The 27,527-nt window shown below is 41.3% G+C and overlaps 1 protein-coding gene across 7 annotated transcripts in view; it reads right to left on the bottom strand.

Moving 5' to 3' along the window:
• The window catches only part of LOC128688141 (uncharacterized), a 301,283-nt gene that overhangs the window by 58,380 nt on the left and 215,376 nt on the right, over positions 1-27,527 (bottom strand). For all 7 annotated transcript variants that reach the window (XR_011391059.1, XR_011391062.1, XR_011391060.1 and 4 more), the window contains one exon: positions 3,854-3,962. The gene's annotated coding sequence lies outside the window, so the exon portion shown is untranslated. The remainder of the gene's footprint in view (positions 1-3,853; positions 3,963-27,527) is intronic.

Below are 27,527 nucleotides of genomic sequence, written 5' to 3'. Positions count from 1 at the left end.
CTCTCACCACTCTCTTCACCTTTCTTTTACTCTCCATATACTCTGCTCTTCTTATAACACTTCTGCTTTGTAAAAACCTCTCATAAGCTACCTTTCTCTCTTTTATCACACCCTTTACTTCATCATTCCACCAATCACTCCTCTTTCCTCCTGCCTCCACCCTCCTATAACCACAAACTTCTGCCCCACATTCTAATACTGCATTTTTAAAACTATTCCAACCCTCTTCAACCCCCCCACTACTCATCTTTGCACTAGCCCACCTTTCTGCCAATAGTCGCTTATATCTCGCCCGAACTTCCTCCTCCCTTAGTTTATACACTTTCACCTCCCTCTTACTTGTTGTTGCCATCTTCCTCTTTTCCCATCTACCTCTTACTCTAACTGTAGCTACAACTAAATAATGATCCGATATATCAGTTGCCCCTCTATAAACATGTACATCCTGGAGTCTACCCATCAACCTTTTATCCACCAATACATAATCTAACAAACTACATTCATTACGTGCTACATCATACCTTGTATATTTATTTATCCTCTTTTTCATAAAATATGTATTACTTATTACCAAATTTCTTTCTACACATAGCTCAATTAAAGGCTCCCCATTTACATTTACCCCTGGCACCCCAAATTTACCTACTACTCCCTCCATAACATTTTTACCCACTTTAGCATTGAAATCCCCAACCACCATTACTCTCACACTTGATTCAAAACTCCCCATGCATTCACTCAACATTTCCCAGAATCTCTCTCTCTCTCCTCTACACTTCTCTCTTCTCCAGGTGCATACACGCTTACTATAACCCACTTTTCACATCCAATCTTTATTTTACCCCACATAATCCTTGAATTGTTCTTATGTTCTTAAAATCTGGTGCAAGAAAGCTGGTAGGCCTACATATGAAAGAATGGGTCTGCGTGGTCAGTGTGCGCAATATAAAAAAAAATCCTGCAGCACGCAGTGCACAATGAGGAAAAAAAAAACTCTGACCGTGTTGTTGGTTTAAAACAGTGACTTTGTGATGTATTTTTGTATGGTATTTACAGCTCTATTCTCTTTTTCTTGGTCTCATTTGATAGAATGGAAGATATATTACAGAAATGGAGATGATTTTGATTGGTCTCACGATGAAAAGTACCTTGAAATTGAGCTCAAAGTAGCAGAAATGTTCAATTTTTGCCCATGTTCAATTTGTGTCCAATTGGCCAGTCTAATACACAGTCACAAATGGGTTGACATTATTTATACAATTATTATAATAATGCAGTAGTCTGCACAACAGTAAATCTTAATTTTTTTATGTGAATAAAAATACAAAATGTAAAGAAGCATAATACAGTGGACCCCCGCATAGCGACCTTAATCCGTGCAAGAGGGCTGGCTGTTATGCGAAATGTTCGGTATGCGAATGAATTTTCCCCATTAGAAATAATGGAAATCAAATTAATCCGTGCAAGACACCCAAAAGTATGAAAAAAAAAATTTTTACCACATGAAATGTTAATTTTAATACACACAAACTAAAAAGGCATGCACAATTACATGACACTTACTTTTATTGAAGATCTGGTGATGATTGATGGGATGGGAGGAGGAGAGAGAGTGTTAGTGTTTAGAAGGGGAATCCCCTTCCATTAAGACTTGAGGTGTCGAGTCCTTTTCTGGGGTTACTTCCCTTCTTCTTTTAATGCCACTAGGACCAGCTTCAGAGTCACTGGACTTCTTTCGCACAACATATCTGTCCATAGTGGCCTGTACCTCTCGTTCCTTTATGATTTCCCTAAAGTGTTTCACAACATTGTCAATGTACAGGTTGCCAACACGGCTTGCAATAGCTGTGTGAGGGTGATTTTCATCAAAAAAGGTTTGCACTTCAAGCCATTTTGCACACATTTCCTTAATCTTTGTAGTAGGCAATTCCTTCAATTTCTCTCTCCCCTCCTTTGAACCAGTTTCCTCAGGTCTGGTCTCTTGCTCTTGAAGTTGATCTATCAGCTCATCAGTGGTTAGTTCTTCATTGTCGTCCTCCACCAACTCTTCCACATCCTCCCCACTAACCTCCAACCCCAAGGACTTCCCCAATGCCACAATTGATTCCTCAACTGGCATACTCCTCTCAGGGTTAGCCTCAAACCCTTCAAAATCCCTTTTGTCTACACATTCTGGCCACAGTTTCTTCCAAGCAGAGTTCAAGGTCTTCTTAGTCACTCCCTCCCAAGCCTTACCTATAAGGTTTATACAATTGAGGATATTAAAGTGATCTCTCCAAAAGTCTCATAGAGTCAGTTGAGTTTCTGAGGTCACTACAAAGCACCTTTCAAACAGAGCTTTTGTGTACAGTTTTTTGAAGTTTGCAATAACCTGCTGGTCCATGGGCTGCAGGAGAGGAGTGGTATTAGGAGGCAAAAACTTGATGTTAATGAATTTCATGTCCCCATAAAGTCACTCTGCCACGTCTGTAGGATGACCAGGGGCATTGTCTAACACCAGGAGGCACTTAAGTTCTAATTTCTTTTCAGTTAGGTAATCTTTCACATTGGGGGCAAATGCATGGTGTAACCAGTCATAGAAAAAGTCCCTAGTGACCCATGCCTTACTGTTTGCCCTCCACAGCACACACAAATTTTCCTTGAGGACATTCTTTTGCCTGAATGGTCTGGGAGTTTCAGAGTGATGCACTAATAAAGGCTTCACTTTGCAATCACCAGTAGCATTGGAACACATCAACAAAGTAAGCCTGTCTTTCATAGGCTTATGTCCTGGGAGTGCCTTTTCCTCCTGAGTAATGTAGGTCCTGCTTGGCATTTTCTTCCAAAACAGGCCTGTTTGATCACAATTAAACACTTGTTCAGGTTTCAGTCCTTCACTGTCTATGCACTCCTTGAATTCCTGCACATATTTTTCAGCCTCTTTGTGGTCCGAACTGGCAGCCTCACCATGCCTTATCACACTATGTATGCCACTACGCTTCTTAAATCTCTCAAACCAACCTTTGCTGGCCTTAAATTCACTCACATCATCACTAGTTGCAGGCCTTTTTTTAATTAAATCCTCATGCAACTTCCTAGCCTTTTTGCTTATGATCGCTTGAGAGACGCTATCTCCTGCTAGCTGTTTTTCATTTATCCACACCAATAAGAGTCTCTCAACATCTTCCATCACTTGCGATCTCTGTTTCGAAAACACAGTTAAACCTTTGGCAAGAACAGCTTCCTTGATTGCCTTTCTGTTGCCCACAATAGTAGAGATGGTTGATTTGGGTTTCTTGTACAACCTGACCAGGTCGGTGATACACACTCCACTTTCATACTTATCAATGATCTCTTTCTTCATCTCTATTGGAATTCTAACCCTTATTGCTGTAGGGTTGGAACTAGAAGCTTTCTTGGGGCCCATGGTCACTTATTTTCCAGATAAAGCACCGAAAACACTGTAATAATACGAAATATTCCGATTGTATGCTTGAATGTTACCGCGGAGGCTGGCTGGTAAACAATGCCACCGGCGGCACATGTGAGGCTGGCTCAGGCCGCACATTGGACGCGTCTCGGACGAAGGGTGGTGAGCGGGTTTTTGGGCGGTATGCGAGGCAAAATTTTAGCGATCAAAGCGTCCGGTATGCGGATTGTATGTTATGCAATGCGTCCGGTATGCGGGGGTCCACTGTACTTTCAAATGTTGAAAAAACGTATATATACGTTTGGACCATTTATGGGTTAATATTGTTTGTTTTAATGTCACCTTTGCACCATTTATAACATTTCTGGTATATTTTTAAATGTTTATACAGTAGTGTACTGTATATTGTAATGAACAGAATAGAGGAAATCAGCTCTAACATACATTACTTAGGTGTGCATACTGGCCGGAGAGCTCGTCGTAAATCCGAGTCGTCGATAAATGAGTACATCGCTAAATGAAGAGAGGCTGTACTCACATGTAAACCACAAATCTGCAAATTAAAAATATATTGCTGTGATATGTCTAGCAAGGCAGTTCAATGGTGGTTTCTATTTAGCAAACTAGATGCTAGACCACTAACCTTCTCTATGTATATGTTGCTACAATACTTACAAGAGTGAATATTGTAGCATGTGCCAGTGATCTCACTCATGTTTCCAAGTCTTCGACTGGCCAGAAGAAATCTCTGATATTTTCCTACTTGACAAATTCCCCCATATATAAATTTAGTAAAACTACCAGCAAGAATTAATCTACCCTAATTCTAAGCCCCAGTGGAAATGAGTCACTGACTTTCTTGGGTTATTCTAGGTAATCTACACAAATGCTCCTATGTATGATAATTTATGTATGTAATTGTATTTATGTACCTGTACCTGAATAAACTTACTAATCTGAACCTAGCCTAATGTAACCTAGCCTAATCTAATTTAACATTAATTTAAATTTCATAGCATATTATTATTATTATTATAATCAAGGGAGAAGCGCTAAACCCGGTGGATTATACAGCGCCTGGGGGGGGGGGATGTGTAAGGCATTCAGGCTTAATTCGGGGAACTGGAGCACAGATTCAATTCCCTAAATCAAGAGCCCCTCACCAACATCAAGGAACCTTCCTTGAGGGGTTTCATAGCATAACCCATAGCTACATTCTAACAAGTCGCTGAACCTGCCATCAGGATAACTCGGTGACTTTGCCCAATACTTTAATGAAATTAAAAATACAATAAGGTAATACACAAATAACCAACACATAGGAGAAAGAAGCTTATGCCGGATTTGTAAATGTTAGATAAAAGGACACATGTGCAACTAATGTGACATTTCATTGTGGCAGTGTTTCACTCTCCAGGAGCTTCGTCAGGCCATTACAGCATGATATTATCAGTCTGTCATGATAATATTATCATATTACCATGATGCTATCAGGAATCATGGTAATATTATTCCACTATCCTGGTACTATTATTAAGCTGTCTTGGTAATATGCTGCCCTGGTTCTATTAGGCTGGCTTACAAGGAGAGGGTTTTGGGGGTCAATGCCCCTGTGGCCTGGTCTGAGATCAGGCCTCATGGTGGATCAAGGTCTGATTAACCACGCTGTTACTGCTGGCCGCACACAAACTGACATACAACCCACAGCCCGGCTGGTCAGGTACTGACTCAAGGCGCCTGTCCGGTGCCTTCTTGCAGACAGTCAGGTGTCTATTGGTAATCCCCCTTTTATATGCTGGGAGGCAGCTGAACAGTTTTGGGCCCTGGACACTTACTGTTGTCTCACAGTGTATTGTGGTACCCCTGCTTTTCATTGGGAAGAAATTAGCCTAGAAGAAAGTGAACAAGGGAACTCAGAACAGGTGGCAGAACTTAGGAACGACACGGAATCAATAAATATAGGTAGTCAGAACATTTGCAGTTACTATGCTAAAGGTATGTGCCTATATGGCAGAGATTGTTGGAATAAACACACCAGAAAATGTGCGAACATGTTGAGGAAGGGAAAGTGTCGTTTCAACAAAGAGTGCAAATACAGTGGACCATCAGCTAACGATATTAATCCATTCCTGAAAGCTCATCGTTAGCTGAATTAATTTTCCCCATAAGAAATAATGGAAATTAAATTATTTCATGCAAGACTGCTCAAAGTATGAAAAAAAAAATTTTTACCACATGAAATATTAATTTTAATACACACAAACTGACACTTACCTTTATTGAAGATCTGGTGATGATTGATGGGATGGGAGGAGGGGAGAGTGTGGAAGTTGTTAATGTTTAGAAGGGTAATCCCCTTCCATTAGGAATTAAGGTATCAAGTCCTTTTCTGGGGTTACTTCCCCTCTTCTTTTAATGCCACTAGGACCAGCTTGAGAGTCACTGGACCTCTGTCGCACAACAAATCTGTCAATAGAGGTTTGTACCTCCCGTTCCTTTAAGATTTGCCTAAAATGGGCCACAATATTGTCATTGTAATAGTCACCAGCACGGCTTGCAATAGCTGTGTTAGGGTGATTTTCATCCATAAAGGTTTGCAGTTCAACCCACTTTGCACACATTTCCTTAATCTTTGAAGTAGGCACAATGGATTCCACAACTGGCATAGGCATCTCAGGGTTAGCCCCAAACCCTTCAAAATCTTTCTTAATTTCCATACTAATTCTCACCCTTTTTATCACAGGGTTGGCACTAGAAGCTTTCTTGGGGCCCATGGTGACTTATTTTGCAGGTACAGTCACTAAAAACGCTGTGATAATATGAAATGTTCCGATTGTATGCGTGGATGCGACCACACTGGCTGGCTTGTAAACACTGGCACCCACGGGACAACTGAGGCGCGCTCAGGCCACATGTGGACGCGTCTTGAACGAATCGAATTGGGCGAGTTTTTTAGTGTTAGCCGAGGCAAAATTTTTGCGTTAAAATGTATCATTACCTGGATTTAACGTTAGTTGATGCCATCATTAGCTGAGGGTCCACTGTACTTCCATCCAGTAATGTGTAAAGCTTCAACGCAGTCCAGAGAATGTTATGACCTGAGCTGCCCAGACCATCATGTAAAAGGAACGTGGCACTACAGAGTTAGCAGAGAAAGGGAAATTGAACAGCATTCTTTTTTTTAGACAAAAAGAGAAAAGATCAAAACAAAGGAAGAGACAAACAGGGGGAATGGTAGAGAGGACAGGTGGGCTCAAGGCCGAATAAGCAAACAAATGCAAAGCCAGTACTGGAGAAACCAGGGGAGTATACACCAGTGGGCATACCAGGTAGTACACCACCAGTGGTACTAATGAAACACAAAGCGAGACAAAACATCCCACTTGGTAATTCCTGCTTCATATTTGCAAATATACAGGGTTTGAAATCAAATAAAAATGACAAAGTTAGTTAGGTCAGTGGGCTCCTGACAGAAGCGAATGCCATGTTCGGATCATTTACAGAAACACATACAAGGGATGTTTTGGACAGAGAAATAAAGATAGAAAACTACATGTATAGATGTGATAGAATCAATAGGTCACAGGGAGGAGTAGGAATCTATGTAAAGGATACTTTATGTTGCACAGAAGTGCTGAATTCTATGAATGATATAGTAGAAATTCTAGACATTAAAGTTGAAAATAGGAATTTGGTAATTATCTTTGTATACAAACCGCCATTGGCAACTGCTGAGGAATTCACAGATCAGTTAAGTAAGATAGATAGCTATCTGGATAGGCTAGAAAGTCCTACACCAAATATTTTACTCCTTGGAGATTTTAATCTCCCTCATGTAAAATGGAAGATGGCACAACGTAATGTTATACCAGAAATATCCCCGGGAAGCACCCTGGCTCAACAGGTACATACCAGGGAAATAATGAGGTTTTGTGAAAAGTACTCTTTAAACCAACAGGTAACTGATCCCACTAGAAATGAAAATACCCTGGATTTGATATTCACAAACAACGAGGAACTGATCAGAGACATAACAGTTTCCAAAACTATTTACTCTGATCGTAACATCATAGAGGTTCAAACTAGTATTAACTCAGGGGTAGGAAACTGCATCGCTAAAGTTAGAGACGGGATGTTCAGTAAGTTTAATTTTAACAACCATAGAATTAACTGGGAAAAAATAAACCAAGAGTTATCAGACATACCCTGGGAATCAGACATGAGCGACCTAAATCCCCACCAGTGCCTAGAGAAGCTGAATACAGAAACATACAAAGTATGTATGAAACATGTACCATTGAGGAAACCCAGAGGAAGATCAGATATAGAGAGAGAGCGTAGGAGATGGTACAGAAGAAGAAAACAGGTTACTGAACTTCTTAAAAACACAAACATGCTACAACAGAGGAAAGATAGACTTAGCAGAGAGATCACTGATTTAGAGCAAAATCTTAGGATGTCATACCTCACAGAAGAAGTATAAAGGGAACAAAAGGCCATACAGGATATTGCAAGAAATCCAAAATATTTCTATTCCTACGCAAAATCCAAGCTAAGAACTACCTGTAGAATTGGACCACTACTGAGAGGAGACTCATATACTGACGATGAACAGGAAATGAGTGAAATCCTAAAAGAGCAGTATGAGTCGGTGTTCAGCAACCCACTAAATGACAACAAGGTAGAAAATGCAGAAATATTTTTCACTCCAGAAGAAGGCCGCACAGACCAACTAACTGACATTAGCACAAATCCCATAGATTTCGAAAAAGAAATGGAAAACATGCCCACTCACTCAGCACCTGGACCAGATTCATGGAATGCTCTATTTATAAAGAAGTGCAAAGTACCACTAGCACGAGCCCTCAGTATTCTTTGGAGAAAGAGCTTAGATCTAGGTGAAATACCAGAGGCCTTAAAGAGTGCAGACATAGCTCCTTTGCACAAGGGAGGCAGTAGAGCACTAGCTAAAAATTACAGACCAGTAGCCCTAACCTCTCACATTATAAAAATCTTCGAAAGAGTGACGAGACGGCAGGTTACAAATTTCATGGACCAGCACAACCAACATAACCCAAACCAGCATGGTTTTAGAGCAGGACGATCATGTCTGTCACAGCTGCTGAACCATTATGACAGAATTACGAAGGCACTGGAAGACGACCAAAACGCAGATGTGATTTACACAGATTTTGCAAAGGCGTTTGACAAATGCGATCATGGAGTGATAGCGCACAAAATGAAGGCCATGGGCATTACAGGGAAGATAGGCAGATGGATTTTCAGTTTCCTAACACACAGAACACAAAAAGTAGTAGTGAACAGGGCAAGATCCAGCATCAGCGAGGTCAAAAGCTCAGTGCCCCAAGGCACTGTCCTGGCACCTCTGCTGTTCCTCATCCTCATAGCTGACATAGACAAAAACACACGGCACACTTTTGTATCATTTGCAGATGACACTAAAATAAGCATGAAAGTCAGTACAGTAGAGGACATTGAAAAAGTACAGGAAGACATAAACAGGGTTTTCCAGTGGGCAGTGGAAAACAACATGACGGTCAATGGTGATAAGTTCCAGCTGCTTAGGTATGGAAAGAATGAAGAACTCAAAAGGAGCACTATATACAAAACTCAAGAGGGTCACCAAATAGAACGTAAGGAACACATATGTCAGAAACAATTTAAATTATTGTCTTAGATATAAGATTAGAAACATCGAACACAGAATCTGTTTGGCTACAGTTTCTTGAGGGACGTGACAAATTAATTTTGGGTGTGATTTACAGGCCCCCAAACCTTGATAGGGAGGGTAGTAAGCTGCTATGGGACGAAATTCATAAGGCATCTAGATATGAAAATTTTGTGATAATGGGAGATTTTAACTTTAGACAAATTGATTGGAACAATATGACAGGAAATCTTGAGTCTAGTGACTTTCTTGATATGGTTCAGGATTGCTTTTTAGAACAGGTTGTGACAGAACCAACTAGAGGCAACAATCTGCTTGACTTGGTTCTTGCCAACAAAGATTCACTAATTAATAATCTTGAGGTTAATGAAGAGCTTGGGGAAAGTGATCACAAATCACTTAGTTTCAATAAATCATGGAATTACCCAGATAACTGCAATCAAATCTCTGTCCCAGATTTTCGCTTGGCCAACTTCATGGGACTGAAAAATTACCTGGGTGGGTTAAATTGGGATGTCCTGACTATGGGTCAGGTAGGTGATCTTGGTTGCCAATATGACGTTTTTCAGAGCATAGTTCTAGCTGCCCAGACAGCTTTTGTTCCGAGTAGGGAAATAAGATCTAACAAAAATGATCCCAAATGGATGAACAATAGATTAAAACATCTCATTGGTCAAAAGAGAGGCATGTATAGGCATATTAAAAGAGGGGATGGGCAGTTAAGAAATCAATATATTCAATTAGAGAGAGAAATAAAGAAAGGAATAAGAAAAGCAAAAAGGGATTATGAGGCTAAGGTCGCAAGGGATTCAAAGACTAACCCAAAAGGGTTCTTTCAGGTATACAGAAGTAAGACTAGGGACAAGATTGGCCCACTTAAGAGTAACTCTGGTCAGATCACTGACAGTGATAAGGATATGTGTGAAATTCCAAATACCTACTTCCTCTCAGTTTTCACCCAGGAAAATACTAGCAATATTCCTGAAATAATAGATTATGTAGAACAGGATGATAATAAACTATGTACGATTGTGGTAACTAGTGACATGGTCCTCAGACAAATAGAGAAGCTAAAACCTAACAAATCCCCAGGTCCTGATGAACTGTTTGCAAGGGTGTTAAAGGGATGTAAAGAGGAACTTAGCATACCTTTGGCTAAACTTTTTAACATATCACTACAAACTGGCATAGTGCCTGATAAGTGGAAAATGGCAAATGCAGGTGACAGGTCCTTGGCTTCAAACTATAGACCAATAAGCCTTACCTCAATAGTGGGAAAATTTATGGAATCAATAATTGCCGAAGCAATTCGTAGCCATCTTGACAGGCACAGATTGATTAGCTCTTTGAGGGTTTCGGACATACTAGTACGGCTTATGCGCAGGGGTTTTTGATGTACTAGTACACATAAATTCTAGCGCTGTCAAATCTTGCAGGAAAAGGCTGGTAGGCCTAGATGTGAGAGAATGGGTCTGTGTGGTCGGTGTGCGCGGTAGAAAAAAAATCTGGGACCCAGTGGTGCATTGTGGGAACGCCATCTTAGTACACAATGTCCACCATGCCTCGCGGTAAGAAGTTCCTCACTCCTCGGCAAATTGGGACACTTTTGTTCCCCAGCGACAGTTCTAATACAGATGGAAGTGCCAGTGAAGATGAGTTTCAAGGTTTTGGTGAGGTTTTGACCGAAACTAATGACCATAATATCGGTAATAGTGAGGAAAACCCAGACGGCCCTGAGCCTTCCACCTCTGGTGCTGGGCCGTCTTGTTCACGTTCAGTTGTACCAGAATCAAAGAGGAAACTCCTATATTCCCAAATCCCAGACTCAGATGTGAGCATTTGTGATGATAGTGATAGTGATTATGAACTACAAGCTCTTGAAAACAATTCCAGTAGTGATAGTGAAGTGCAATATTCCCCAGTGAAGCATCAGTATATACGACAATATATGCGCTCTGGTAGTGTGCCATATGCTATTCCAAGGAGAAGGAGTACATCTCGGAGTACATCCCGTGGCTGTACAACAGGAACAGACAGTGAAAATGACAATGATAGTGTTGCAATTGGGATGGAAAATGTGCATGTTGGTGGTAGTGGTGGTGACGGCCGTGAGGCACCAGCAGTGGGCCATGCTGCCACCCATGCCGCTGCCTCAGCTGATCTACAACAAAGGCCACCATCCCCCACCCACCCACCCACCACACCAGCCTCCACACCAGCCTCCACAACCACAACCTCCACAATCACAACCACCTGTCATTGTCCAGTACCCACCAGCTGACCGCACCTGGGATTGGCAGGAAGCTAGCAATTTTGTTCCAAATGCCCACCAGTTTGATGACAGCCAAAGTGGAATACAGCCATCTTGTACACATGGGAACAATGCCACTGAACTGGAATGTTTCGAGTTATTCTTTGACGAACCCCTGATGGAAAGTATTGTCATGGAAAGCAACACATACTACGAGTACACCATGGCAAACACAATACTTTCACCAAAATCACATCTACACCAGTGGAAGGAGGCAACTGTGGCTGAGATGTATCTTTTCTTTGCCACAATAATGCTTATGCCACATGTGTATAAGCACAAAGTGAAATCATACTGGTCAACAGACCGCCTGATTGCAACCCCAGGTTTCAGTGATATAATGCCAGTGAATCTATTTGTGCTAATGTTACGTATGCTTCACTTCTCAGACAAAATCAGGCCTGACAGAAACGACAGGTTATATAAGATTAGGCATGTGTTTGTGTATCTGAAAGAGAAATTCAATATTTATTTTTATCCCTTCAGGAAGCTTGTAATTGACGAGTCTTTGATTCTGTTCAAAGGAAGACTCTCTTTCAAGCAGTACATACCAAGCAAGAGAAAACACTTTGGTATAAAGTTGTTTGTGCTTTGTGATTGTTACAGTGGTCTGGTATTGGATATTATTGTGTACACTGGAAGTTATACATTGCAAAATATCAGGAAGTTATTGGGCATCTCTGGTGATGTGGTTAGAACAATGATAGAACCATACCTTGGTAAGGGGCATATATTATATACTGATAACTGGTACACAAGCCCCTCACTCAGTGATTTTTTGCGAGTGAACATGACAGATGTGTGTGGCACAGTGCGTGCAAATCGTAAACATATGCCCAGGTATTACAACCTAGGATTTCAAATGGCCTGTTATCCCAGGTGTAATGGGAGCAAATAAACACAGTAGAAAAAGTTTAGACTTATATTATCCTTCACCAATTATAACAGCAATATGTACACTATGTACAGTGATAAATATAGTGCACTCCACGGTAAGCAAGGCAGAAATAGAAGCCACAAGATAGCAGACCGTGCTTCAACCAGCTCTAGAGTGGGAATGACAAGGGCAGACAGGAGAGCGGTATCCACATAACCTCTGCGATTGTCAATCCCACCTTCTTATTGGCTAGAACCTGGTCACTAGTTGAACGATGGGGCCCCATCATCAACTCTTAGCAACCTGGTTCGCTGGTTGGGGGAGATAGCCTGTAAATGAGGGTGTGTCCATGCGCCGAATAAAGGTTACGTACTCTTTGCATGCCACACCCCCACCCCCGAGAAGGCTCAGGATTAGGCTGCCACCTCCCAGTGGTAACCGTGCCGCCATGGCACAAAATAATGGGACCGCCTATCCTCTCCACCATCCAACTCTTAGATAGAGCTCAGCTTTCCTAGTGCCTGAAAGCCAAACCCTAAACTCAGAGTGAGACAGCAGTCAGATAAGCCAACATAGGTCCAAGATACAAGCGGACGGTAGCCCGTATCCCCTCACTAAAAAAAACCCCCACATCAGGGGATAAAAAAAAGAGCTTGAAAGGGGGGTTACCACAAATACATCCTAACCTAAATAAAATATTAAACTAGACTCTTGACAAAGAGTCTGCCAACACATTTTCTTTGCCGGCAATGTAACGAATTTTGAAGTTATAGGGCTGCAGCCTGAGCGTCCAACGCATAAGCCTTGTGTTGTGATTCTTCATGGCTTGGAGATAGACTAACGGGTTGTGATCACTGTAGACTGTGACCACCTGCGATGTCTGGCCCACATAAACATCGAAATGCTCCAAAGCCATTACCAGCGCGAGGGCTTCTTTTTCAATGGTAGAGTAAGCTCTCTGATGTGGCTGGAACTTAGCTGAAAAGTATGCTACAGGCTGCAACTCCTTGTTCCCGATTTGTAATAGTACCGCCCCAACCCCAGACTCACAAGCATCAACCTGTAATGAAAAAGGTTTGGAGAAGTCTGGAGACAGGAGAATGGGTGCAGAGCACAATAATCTTTTTGCTTTATTAAAAGCAGTGTTACAATCTGACGTCCAATTAAAGGGAACTTTATGACTGGTAAGAGAGGTAAGAGGGGCTACAATATCTGAGAAATTCTTACAGAATCTTCTGTAAAATCCTATCATGCCTAGGAAACGTTGAAGAGATTTCCTATCATGAGGAACTGGATAATCTTTAATCGAAAGAACTTTAGCAAGTTTAGGTGCAACATTACCACTACCTACTTCATGGCCTAGAAAAGTAATAGTGGCCTGGCCAAAGGAAGATTTAGATAAATTAACTGTTAATTGGGAATTCTTAAAGGTCTCAAACAGAGCTTTAAGTCTAAGTAGGTGTTGATCCCAAGTATCAGACACCACAACAATATCATCTAGGTATGCTGCCGTGCCTTCAAGTCCTTTAATAGCCTGATGGATGAGTTTCTGGAATGAAGAGGGGGAATTTTTCATTCCGAAGGGGGTAACTGTATACTGATAATGACCTCCTGGAATTACGAAGGCAGAGATTTCCTTCGCCTTATCTGTCAAAGGTACCTGATAGTAACCTTTAAGGAGATCTAATTTGGACACAAAAGTAGCCTTACCCACAAAGTCAATTACGTCATCCAGACGAGGAAGAGGGTAAGCATCTGTAATTGTGACCTCGTTCACTTTACGGTAGTCTGTGCACATACGAAACCCTCCATCAGCCTTCTTTACTAGGATGCACGGTGAAGCCCATGGACTAGATGACTCCTCCACTAAACCATGTTCTAACAAGAAGTCTACTTCCTGCTGAAGTAACCTTTGCTTTTCAGGATTAGCTCTGTAGGGGGAGAGTTTAATTGGTTTAGATTTTCCCACATCTACATCATGGTAACCTAACGTACATTTTTTCGGCACATCCGAAAAAATATTAGGATATGACTGTAGAAGCTCAGTTAAATTGGTTGCTTGTATTTCAGATAATCCATCCATTAACGGGCTAGGATCCTTGAGGAGGACAGAATTTGAAAGTTTAGTATTAATTTCAGAGATAGAGTGCAAAGAGTCAGAGTCGTCCTCAGAGGTAGAGGACAGAGTCATTACTGGGACTTTATCTGGTGTATGAAAGGCCTTGATTTGATTTATGTGGTAAGTTTTTGTTTTTGAGGTCTTATCAATGGGAGCTACCACATAATTTAAATCAGATAATCTACTTACTATCTGCATAGGTCCCGTAAATCTAGCTTTCAAGGTGTGGCCAGGTATAGGTTCCTGCACCAACACCTTGTCTCCTGGATGGAAGGAGCGGAATTGTGCACTTTTGTCATACCTCTGTTTCATCTTACTTTGAGCTATCTTTAGGTTAGCCGTGGCTAACTCACGTGCCACCTGCAACCTTGAAGACGGGTTGTAGAGTGCTGAGCTTACGTCTTCTCCCATCCATCCTTCTTTGAGCACCCGAAGAGGACCTCGTACATTGTGCCCAAAGATCAGCTCAAACGGACTATACCCTGTAGACTCTTGCACCGTCTCTCGTACTGAGAATAGCAACAACGGTAGAGATTCATCCCAATCTGTCGGAAAGTGCATGCAAAAACTTCTCATCATTGTTTTTAATGTTTGGTGGAATCTTTCCAAGGCGCCTTGGGACTGAGGGTGATAGGCAGTGGATAAGTTGTGAATTATCCCTAACCTAGTTAATACTTCCCTAAATGCTTTGGCAGTGAAGTTAGTACCTTGATCACTTTGTATAGTTTTAGGAATGCCAAAACAAGAAATGAATTTTGTTAAAGCTTTGAGAATAGCTTTAGTATTGATACTACGCATTGGGATCGCTTCAGGATATCTGGTTACTTTATCCATAATTGTAAATAAATACTGATTTCCAGACTTTGACTTAGGTAGTGGACCTACACAATCTATAATTAAATCTGCAAAAGGTTCTCCATCAGCAGGTATGGGTTGGAGAGGTGCAGGTTTAATAGAATGTCCAGGTTTTCCAACTTGCTGACATTCTCGGCAACACCTAATATGATTCTTCACATCTTTCTTTAATGTTGGCCAATAAAATTCTTTTGTGATTCTATACAAGGTTTTTGTAATTCCTAAGTGACCTCCTGATGACGTATTATGAGCTATATTTAATATCTGAGGTCTATACTTGGTTGGAACCACTAACCTGTCGTATAATTGCCGGCCCTCTGTCTCCTTACCAGTCTCAGTGCATACCAAATAATCATTTTTAACTTCATACTTGACTGGATGACCCAAAGAGGATTTACCCATGGCTGCCTCAAAAGTGAATTTTAACGAAGGGTCCTTACGTTGTTCCTCCCGGAAGGACAGTCCCTCGGGCATGGAAACAGAGACATCTGGGAATCCTGCAACCTGGGAATAGGAAGGCTTGATCGGGGTCTGTTCACTTGATTTACGAGACTCCGGCCGGTGTGTCTCATAAAACAACGTGGCTATTCCGAGATCGGAGTCGTCCAAGGATAGGTCATTCTCCCCAGACAACCCTTGGGATGTTGCCCGAGTTATGGCCAACACTGGAGAAGCATTAATCATTATAGGTTCAGGACACGAAGTAACAGTAGTAATGTTATTACCCAGTAATAACATGGCATTTTTCATGGGAAATCCTTTTGAGATACCTACAGTCAAGTACCCAGTGTAATATTTGCACTGTACATAAATTTTATGCAAAGGAACTGAATATATAGCTCCTCCGTAAGCTTCCAATAAAACTGAGGAATTCAAGGAAGTATTCTCTGAAAGGGGTAATATTCCTTCTCTGACAAGTGAGCAATATGCTCCAGTATCTCTAAAGGTATTTACTTTAGTTGGTTCTGAGTTTTCCTGAAGGGAAATAAGACTTTCGCAATAATAAGGGGCCATACCTTTTTCTACTTCTCTAGGGGACATGTTACTAGGGATATTAGAGATTTTCCCGATGGGTTGAGGTTTTTGGGGGCAGTTGGAACTGATATGACCTACTTTATTACACCTGAAGCAGACGACAGGCTTGCCCTTTACTCCCTGATGACGTTGCAAGTGGTGTCGTTCTGGCTGGTGCCTCTCTGGATATTGTTGTCGAGATGCTCCATAAGTAGTTTGCCTCTCCGCAGGGGGACCATATGTTGAGAAGCGTGGCTCACCAGGTGACTTGGTTGGATGTCGTAGACGCTCTCCCTCCGGCTGGCACTTCATTCTCCAATGTTGTCGATCTCTGCTCACGCCAGACTGTTGAAAAGAGAGACGGGACCGCTCGGACAAGGAGCGGTTCGTTTCGAAGGTATCAGCCAACCTGGCCGCCTCCAATGCAGTGGTTAAGTCACGATCCTGCAGAAAGACACGAACCTCTGGTCCCACAGACTCCAGCAGGTTATCAATCAGAATAAGCTGCACCAGCTCCTCAAAGTTAGAGACACCACTCGCTTTATACCAGCTGGTAAAAGCTTTGGTTTGCTGTCTCACAAAGTCCACCAGGGATTGACCAAGCTGCCGCCTGTTCAATTTGAAGGTCTTACGATATTTAGCTGGGATACATGTATATGCTCCCAACACTGTGGTCTTCACTACTTGATAATCAGAGAATTCAGCGTCAGTTAATACCGACGTAAATTCCTGTGCCTTACCCAATAATGCTGTATGAACCAACGCTGCCCAGTGCTGTTCCGGCCACCTCAAGGCTCGAGCCTGATTTTCGAAGCTTTCGAAAAATTGCTCTGGTTCGGCCTCATTGAAGCGGGGAACAAGCTGTACTGCTTTTTGTAAACTGAAATCGTTTACAGAATGCGAAAACTGCCTCCTTTCTCTTTCCCTATCAAATTCTTCCCTTGCGAATGCTCTCTGTTCCCTAGTTTGCTCAAGATTGATTTTTGCCAGCTGAAGTGCCAACGACGCTGATTCACCCTGAGACAACCCATGTGCACTATACTGACCATTTTGCTCCGTAGGTGTATCATCTTCCTCCTGCGAGAACATAGTAGTTTTTGCCCTAGCTCCCGTAGAGGGAGGAGTCTGATGTGCCATCTCTTCTTCAATAAGTATGTCAGCAATAAGTGAACGCAGTTGCGCAGCTGTAAGAGTGCGTTTATAGGGAATGCCAATGGAACGAGCAATTTGCCAACAACGCTGTAGGGACAATTTAGGTAGGTTATGCAAAGTATATGCCGACACCAGGCGTCTGACTCGTCTAGGTGGCATAAGTTATTCGCTATGCACAGTACGAATACCCCAACGTAACACGTTAATTTGCAGAACACGCTTAGCTATGCACAGTACGATTGCAGAATACGCATACAAGCAAAGCCGACTGCACACAAGATTGACCGTAGCGAAGCGAGCACACTGAACAAGCTAGTAGCGAGCTGTTGAACGATCACACAATAGCAAGGCTGATCATAAGCAACTGACACGCAAAATTTGTAAAGCGAAGCGAAACAGCAAGCTACACAATGTTCCTGCTACAAGCTTCACCCTAAGCTCAACCGTTTCTCTAAGTCCAGCTCTCGGACAGGCTACCCATATTACAACCTAGGATTTCAAATGGCCTGTTATCCCAGGTGTAATGGGAGCAAATAAACACAGTAGAAAAAGTTTAGACTTATATTATCCTTCACCAATTATAACAGCAATATGTACACTATGTACAGTGATAAATATAGTGCACTCCACGGTAAGCAAGGCAGAAATAGAAGCCACAAGATAGCAGACCGTGCTTCAACCAGCTCTAGAGTGGGAATGACAAGGGCAGACAGGAGAGCGGTATCCACATAACCTCTGCGATTGTCAATCCCACCTTCTTATTGGCTAGAACCTGGTCACTAGTTGAACGATGGGGCCCCATCATCAACTCTTAGCAACCTGGTTCGCTGGTTGGGGGAGATAGCCTGTAAATGAGGGTGTGTCCATGCGCCGAATAAAGGTTACGTACTCTTTGCATGCCACACCAGGTTTGACGCTGGCACTCATAGAGGTGAGGTGCAGGCGTCTGCTGCCAATGACATCATGGCATTTCGGTGGCATGACAAACGAGATGTCACACTGTTGTCATCAGTTCACCCTAATGAAATGGCAGACACTGGCAGGTAGCATAGAGAGAGCAATGAACCCATTCTAAAACCTGCAGCTGTGATTGATTACACCTTCAATATGCATTCAGTGGACAAATGTGACATGCAGATTGGGTTTGCTGATTGTGTTCGCAAGAGTTATAAGTGGTACATAAAACTCCTTTTCCATCTTCTGGACATTTCCATGCTCAATGCTCATAATATATATAAGATGAGGACCAGAAACAAACCACAATACGGCGAATTCTGTTTGTCTGTCATCAGACAAATAGTATTCAAGTACCAAGGAAGAACACCAGCAATGGACCGCTCACCAAATTATCAACAACTACCATCTCGTCTGAAGCATGGTGATCACTTCCTGGTAAAACTGCCTGCTACTGCTTTCAAGAAAAAGGCTCAGAAGAGGTGTTATGTCTGTGCACATACAAGGAAACGCCCACAACAACGCAGAGACACTCGTTTTATGTGTGAGGAGTGTAAAACACCACTGTGCATGACACCATGTTTTATGTGTGAGGAGTGTAAAACACCACTGTGCATGACACCATGTTTTATGTGTGAGGAGTGTAAAACAGCACTGTGCATGACACCATGTTTTATGTGTGAGGAGTGTAAAACAGCACTGTGCATGACACCATGTTTTATGTGTGAGGAGTGTAAAACAGCACTGTGCATGACACCATGTTTTATGTGTGAGGAGTGTAAAACACCACTGTGCATGACACCATGTTTTATGTGTGAGGAGTGTAAAACAGCACTGTGCATGACACCATGTTTTATGTGTGAGGAGTGTAAAACACCACTGTGCATGACACCATGTTTTATGTGTGAGGAGTGTAAAACAGCACTGTGCATGACACCATGTTTTATGTGTGAGGAGTGTAAAACAGCACTGTGCATGACACCATGTTTTATGTGTGAGGAGTGTAAAACAGCACTGTGCATGACACCATGTTTCAAAGACTTCCACAGCTGCAGAACTTCTAGAAACATTCCCTGTGACTGTATATGTGTATATAAAATATAGAAAAATAGTAATAAACAACATTTCATATCGTTTGTTTGTGTAAATATTTTTTATAAACAAAACAATGACAACAGTGTTTATGCCCTTATTGTGTAGTATTGAAAAAGAAAAAACTTACAAAATACTGATCATATTGGTCTCACAGGCCATAAAAGTTACTTGGAAAAAGAAAAATTTAAAAATAATAGAAATTAGTACATAAGAAAGTAAAAGAATACCGGGAGATGGCAGTCGGCGATGTTGCCACATTGTCCCCCTTTTTCATCAACTTCACGCCTCCATATCTCGGTAAGAATTGATTGTAAAAATTTTTTGTTTAGCCTATAATATTAAAAAAAAAAAACTATTTTTTCATAAGAAAAAATAATATTTTTTTTTTTTTTTTTTGAAATTTGGCCGACCCTGAGAACGAGTCTCTGAGAGGACCTGTCAACCCTCAAAGGGTTAATAAATCTCAACACTGTTTTACAAAGGGGCGTTCCTGTCTTAAGAATTTACTAACTTTTTCACTAAGATGTTTGAGGAGGTAGATCATGGTAATGAATATGATATTGTGTATATGGACTTCAGTAAAGCTTTCGATAGAGTTCCACATCAGAGGCTATTGAGGAAACTTAAGGCACACAGAATAGAAGAAATTTTTTCCTGGGTAGAGGCATGGCTGACACACAGACAGCAGAGAGTTTGCATAAATGGGGAGAAATCAGAATGGGGGCACGTCACAAGCGGTGTTCCTCAGGGGTCAGTGTTGGGCCCATTGTTGATCACAATTTACATAAACGACATAGATGAGGGAATAAATAGCGACATGAGCAAATTTGCTGATGACACTAAAATTGGCCATCCAATTCATTCTAATGAGGACACTAAAGCACTCCAGGATGATTTGAATAGACTGATGCAATGGTCGGAGAAGTGGCAGATGCAGTTTAATATTGACAAATAAGAACATAAGAAAGAAGGAACACTGCAACAGGCCTACTGACCCATGCGGAGCAGGTCCATGTACCCCCCCTCCCGGATTAGCCCAATGACCCACCCAATCTGGTCACCTCCACTCAAGGAAGGAGCACGGCACCAGACCCAGCAGCACAAGCTAGTCAGGTCCAACTCACACCCACCCACATCCACTCATGTATTTATCTAACCTATTTTCAAAACTACACAACGTTTTAGCCTGAATAACTGTACTTGGGAGTATGTTCCACTCATCCACAACTCTATTACCAAATCAGTGCTTTCCTATATCCTTCCTGAATCTGAATTTTTCCAACTTGAAACCATTGCTGCGAGTCCTGTCTTGGCTGGAAATTTTCAGCATGCTATTTACATCCCCTTTATTTATTCCTGTTTTCCATTTATACACCTCGATCATATCCCCCCTAATTCTACGCCTTTCGAGAGAGTGCAGATTCAGGGCCCTCAGTCTATCCTCATAGGGAAAATTTCTGATACATGGGATCATCTTTGTCATGCTCTGTACGTTTTCCAGAGCATTTATATCCATTCTGTAATACGGTAACCAGAACTGTGCAGCATAGTCTAAATGAGGCCTAACCAAGGATATATAGAGTTGAAGAACAACCTGAGGACTACTATTATTTATACTTCTAAATATGAAGCCAAGAATTCTGTTAGCTTTACTGCGAACCCTAATACACTGTTGTCTTGGTTTTAGATTACTGCTAACCAGAACTCCTAAATCCTTTTCGCAAGCAGTAGTATAAAGATCTACATTATTTAGCCTATATGTCGCTTTTTTATTTTCCTGTCCAACATTTAGAACTTTGCATTTGTCTATGTTAAACTGCATCTGCCACTTCTCCGACCATTGCATCAGTCTATTCAAATCATCCTGGAGTGCTCTAGTGTCCTCATTAGAATGAATTGGACAGCCTATTTTGGTGTCATCACCAAATTTGCTTATGTCGCTATTTATTCCCTCATTTATGTCGTTTATGTAAATTGTGAACAACAACGGGCCTAACACTGACCCCTGAGGAACACCGCTTGTGACGTGCCCCAATTCTGATTTCTCCCCATTTATGCAAACTCTCTGCTGCCTATTTGCCAGCCATGCCTCTACCCAGGAAAAAAATTTCCCCTCCTATTCTGTGTGCCTTAAGTTTCCTCAATAGCCTCTGATGTGGAACTCTATCGAGAGCCTTACTTAAGTCTATATACACCATATCATATTCATTACCATGATCTACCTCCTCAAACACCTTAGTGAAAAAAGTTAGTAAATTCGTAAGACAGGAACGCTCCTTTGTAAAACCGTGTTGAGATTCATCAATCAATCTGTGCCTATCAAGATGGCTACGAATTGCTTCGGCAATTATTGATTCCATAAATTTTCCTACTATGGAGGTAAGACTTATTGGTCTATAGTTCAAAGCCAGGGACCGGTCACCTGCCCAGTGTGGCACATGTACGTTTCTCTAGTTCCGTTTCAGTATCCCATTCACAATTGTTAAGTTATAACATGCATACTGCTGGTATATCCTGCACACGCTTTTTATACTGCTCACTTACCGAAGAATCTCGGCTAAAATCAAATATATGATAAAAGTGACCAGTTACATTTTAGATTGCATTTGCCTTTATAATCTTCATTTTTATTTAAATTGTGTTTGGTTTGCTATCCTTATAATCATAAGCGAACTTTTGTTTATAGCACATAATTCGTATTTCACTTTTATATCTACTCGATAGTCAACGTGGCATTGAAAAGCTTGTCTCTGAAGACTGCTTCTTCCGTCATCTATATTTCCGCTTTTATTTCTATCAGCTGTGTAGCTATTTCATGTTTATATTCATAATTTTAGATAAAAAAATACACTGATTATCAGTTTGCAAAACTGTTGCAAGATTTAGTACCACATTAAATACAGATTGAAAATATAAACGTCACAAGAGTTTTATCTGGAATGCAATGTTGCTTTACCGTACTTTTGATATACTTTTGAAGTTTTTCGAGAGTTTGCTACCCCCGTAGCCTGACCCTAGACAAGGCTTGTTTGGTGCTTGCCTGATCAACCAGGTTGTTACTATTGGTTGCCCGCTGGTCCCCATATCCATCACATCCTAGTTGATCTGACATTTGGAAAAGTATATGTCGAATTTCCTCTTAACTATTCTACACTTGTTTAGGCACTATTTGTGATATATTGTGGTAGTGTTAAATAGTTAGGGCCACAGATGTTGTTGGATGTTAAATTTAACAAAAGATCTTCCTGGAGAGTTTACAACGACCCCCAAAAAAAATTAATGCTCTGGATGAAAAAAACCAAGGTTCGGATGTTTAAACCATCGAAAAATTCATATCAGAAATGAAATTATGACCAAAAACGATGTGTCCATTTTCCTAGCTGTTATCTGCAAAATATTCAATTCTGCCATCATGGCATTTATTATATCCTGTTTCAGAGAACCATAACAACAACAAATCTGTAAAAATAATAAAATAACTAAAAAAAATGGACTAGCAAGAATTCCAGGTTCACTTACAAAGCGATGTGATGGCTGTGCAAAGTTCTACATGTTGGACATTTAAATAACCATGCCACATATAAACTAAATAATGTAGATCTTAATACTACTGATTGCAGAAAGGATTTAGGAGTTCTGGTTAGCAGTAATCTAAAACCAAGACAACAGTGCATTAGTGTTCGCAATAAAGCCAACAGAATTCTTGGCTTCATATCTAGAAGTATAAATAATAGAAGTCCTCAGGTTGTTCTTCAACTCTATATATCCTTGGTTAGGCCTCATTTAGACTATGCTGCTAAGTTCTGGTCACCGTATTACAGAATGGATATAAATGCTCTGGAAAACATACAGAGGAAAATGACAGAAATGATCCCATGTATCAGAAATCTTCCCTATGAGGATAGACTGAGGCCCTGAATCTGCACTCTCTCGAAAGGCGTAGAATTAGGGGGGATATGATAGAGACATATAAATGGAAAACAGGAATAAATAAAGGGGATGTAAATAGCGTGCTGAAAATTTCCCGCCAAGACAGAACTTGCAGCAATGGTTTCAAGTTGGAAAAATTCAGATTCAGGAAGGATATAGGAAAGTACTGGTTTGGTAATAGAGTTGTGGATGAGTGGAACAAACTCCCAAGTACAGTTATTGAGGCTAAAACATTGTGTAGTTTTAAAAATAGGTTAAATACATGAGTGGGTGTGGGTGGGTGTGAGTTGGACCTGACTAGCTTGTGCTGCTGGGTCTGGTGCAGTGCTCCATCCTTGAGTTTAGGGGACCAGACTGGGTGGGTCTTATCTGGGGGGGGGGAACATGGACCTCCTCTGCATGGGTCAGTAGGCCTGTTGCAGTGTTCCTTCTTTCTTATGTTCTTAAAAGACCTAGGAATAATTATGTCAGCGGACCTTTCTTTTAAAGACCATAAGACAAAGATCACGACAGCCAGGAAGATGACTAGGTGGGTATTGAGAACTTTCAAAACAAGGGAAACAATGGCGATGGTGACACTCTTCAAATCGCTAATGCTCCCTCACTTAGAATATTGCTCAGTGCTGACAGCCCCGTTCAGGGCAGGAGAAATATCGGAGCTGGGACAAATACAAAGATCGTTTACGGCTCACATTGAGCCAGTAAAGCACCTAAACTACTGGTAACGCCTGCAAGTCTTGAACATTGGAGCGGAGGAGAGAGAGGCACATGATAATATATACCTGGAAGGTACTCGAGGGCTTGGTCCCAAATCTGCACACTGCCATAACAACATACTGGAGTGAGAGATATGGGAGGAAGTGTAAAATAAACCCAGTGAGGAGCATGGGTGCGGTGGGGACAATAAGGGAACACTGTATCAACATCCGGGGTCCCAGACTTTTCAACATCTTACCAGAAGGTATCAGAAACACTGCTGGAACAAGTGATGAAGCCTTCAGGAGGAAACTAGACAAGTATCTTCACCAGGTGCCAGATCAACCAGGCTGTGATGGATATGTGGGGCAGCAGGCCTCCAGCAGCAACAGTCTGGTTGACCAGGAGAGCACCAGACGAGCCTGGCCCATGGCCGGGCTCAGAGAGTAGATATACTCTCGAAATTCTTCAAAGGTATATCAAAGGTATCCTGCCGAGTCTTTTGCTTTCATTGGGAGTGATTTTCGTGTGCAAGTTTGGTACTAATCCCTCTAGGATTTTCCAAGTGTATATTATTATGCGTCTCTCTCGTCTGTATTCCAGGGAACACAAATCAAGGGACATCAACTGTTCCCAGTAATTTAGGTGCCTTACTGTACTTATGTGTGAAAGTTCTTTATACACTCTCCAGGTCAGCAATTTTGCCTGCCTTGAAGGGGGCCGTTAGTGTACATCAGTACACAAATAACCCGCACATAAAAGAGAGAAGCTTACAACGACGTTTCGGTCCGACTTGGACCATTTACAAAGTCACACAGTGTGACTTTGTAAATGGTCCAAGTCGGACTGAAACGTCGTTGTAAACTTCTCTCTCTTTTATGTGTGGGTTATTTGTGTATCGTTCCAGTCACTGTATTGTGCCTTTTTTTATTATTTATGTACATCAGTATTCCAGCCTAGAGAGAACAGGAGATTTGAAGAGAATCATCATGGGCTTGGCATCCCTAGTTTCGAAGGTTCTCATTATCCATCCTATCATTTTCCTAGTAGATGAGGTAGATACATTGTTGTGGTCTTTGAAGGTGAGATTCTCTCACATTATCACTCCCAGGTCCTTCATATTATTTTTTTGCTCTATTGTATGGTTAGAATTTGTTGTATACCCTGATACAGTTTTAATTTTCTCAAGTTTTCCAAATCTGAGTAGTTGAAATTTCTCTTCATTGAACTTCATGTTGTTTTGAGTGGCCCATTTGAAGACTTGGTTTATGTCTGTTTGAGTCTTGCGGTGTCTTCGATGGAGGACACTGTCATGGCAATTTGGGTGCCATCTGCAAAGGAAGACACGGAGCTATGGCTTACATCTCTATGTCAGATATGAGGATGAGGAACAGGATGGGGGAAAGTACTATGCCTTGTGGAACAGAGCTTTTCACTGTAGCCGCCTCGGACTTTACTCTGTTTACTATTAGACTTTGTGACTTCGTATTATTATTAGGCTGACTCGGTACTATGTGTCCTTTTACCTAAGTTATTGTCGGTAATTCTTCCAACATAATGACATATTAAATTGTCTGTCTGACCGAAACATCGTCGTGAGGTTGTCTCTCCCGTGTGATCAACCAGGCTGTGATGGATATGTGGGGCAGCGGGTCTCCAGCAGCAACAGCCTGGTTGACCAGGTGAGCACCAGACGAGCCTGGCCCATGGCCAGGCTGAGAGAGTAGATATAGTCTCGAAATTCTTCAAAGGTATATCAAAGGTGTGTGTTTTATTTGTGTATTGTTCCAGTCACAATATTGTGCCTTCGTGTTTTTACAATACATAATATTTTACGATGAAAACTCATAACCCAACAATTAACAAAAATAATTATAGACTGTCAATAATTATAGCTGGATAATAAAAATATCATCATATAACTAAATAATATCAACAGTAACCATAATACGATTTATTTCTATTTTTACCATTATCTTTATTATAGTCATTATATAATTATAATTTATTATAATTATCATTATTGTAGTCATTATATAATATTTATATTATTATACTTCATTATAATTAGAATTTATAATTATCATTATATTTTATTATAATCATTAGGATTTTAATATAATCATTAATATTTTATAATCAAGGTAAGCGCAACACCCGTATGGGCCTAACAGTGCCAGTGTTAGTCAATAAGCCTTTGATCTGAGGAACGGGAGGCGCTCCCACTCCTCAACTCAAGATCCCTAAATATAAAAAACCCAGCAATAACCCCAATATTACAATAATAAACATAAAAAAGCCTAGCAATAAGGCCATCATTACAATAATAATAATTAACGTACCTGGTAGTGGTCTTACCACATTACAATAATAATAATAATAATTAACATACCTGGTAGTGGTCTTACCAACATTACAATAATAATAATAATAATTAACGTACCTGGTAGTGGTCTTACCAACATTACAATAATAATAATAATAATTAACGTACCTGGTAGTGGTCTTACCAACATTACAATAATATTTTTTTTTTATTATCACACCGGCCGATTCCCACCAAGGCAGGGTGGCCCGAAAAAGAAAAACTTTCACCATCATTCACTCCATCACTGTCTTGCCAGAAGGGTGCTTTACACTACAGTTTTTAAACTGCAACATTAACACCCCTCCTTCAGAGTGCAGGCACTGTACTTCCCATCTCCAGGACTCAAGTCCGGCCTGCCGGTTTCCCTGAACCCCTTCATAAATGTTACTTTGCTCACACTCCAACAGCACGTCAAGTATTAAAAACCATTTGTCTCCATTCACTCCTATCAAACACGCTCACGCATGCCTGCTGGAAGTCCAAGCCCCTCGCACACAAAACCTCCTTTACCCCCTCCCTCCAACCCTTCCTAGGCCGACCCCTACCCCGCCTTCCTTCCACTACAGACTGATACACTCTTGGAAGTCATTCTGTTTCGCTCCATTCTCTCTACATGTCCGAACCACCTCAACAACCCTTCCTCAGCCCTCTGGACAACAGTTTTGGTAATCCCGCACCTCCTCCTAACTTCCAAACTACGAATTCTCTGCATTATATTCACACCACACATTGCCCTCAGACATGACATCTCCACTGCCTCCAGCCTTCTCCTCGCTGCAACATTCATCACCCACGCTTCACACCCATATAAGAGCGTTGGTAAAACTATACTCTCATACATTCCCCTCTTTGCCTCCAAGGACAAAGTTCTTTGTCTCCACAGACTCCTAAGTGCACCACTCACTCTTTTTCCCTCATCAATTCTATGATTCACCTCATCTTTCATAGACCCATCCGCTGACACGTCCACTCCCAAATATCTGAATACATTCACCTCCTCCATACTCTCTCCCTCCAATCTGATATTCAATCTTTCATCACCTAATCTTTTTGTTATC

The sequence above is a fragment of the Cherax quadricarinatus genome, unplaced genomic scaffold, assembly GCF_038502225.1.
Source record: "Cherax quadricarinatus isolate ZL_2023a unplaced genomic scaffold, ASM3850222v1 Contig125, whole genome shotgun sequence".
Classification (NCBI taxonomy): Eukaryota; Metazoa; Arthropoda; class Malacostraca; order Decapoda; family Parastacidae; genus Cherax; species Cherax quadricarinatus.
The sequence above is the reverse complement of the archived record's forward strand: the minus strand, read 5'-3'. Positions and strand labels throughout refer to the sequence as shown.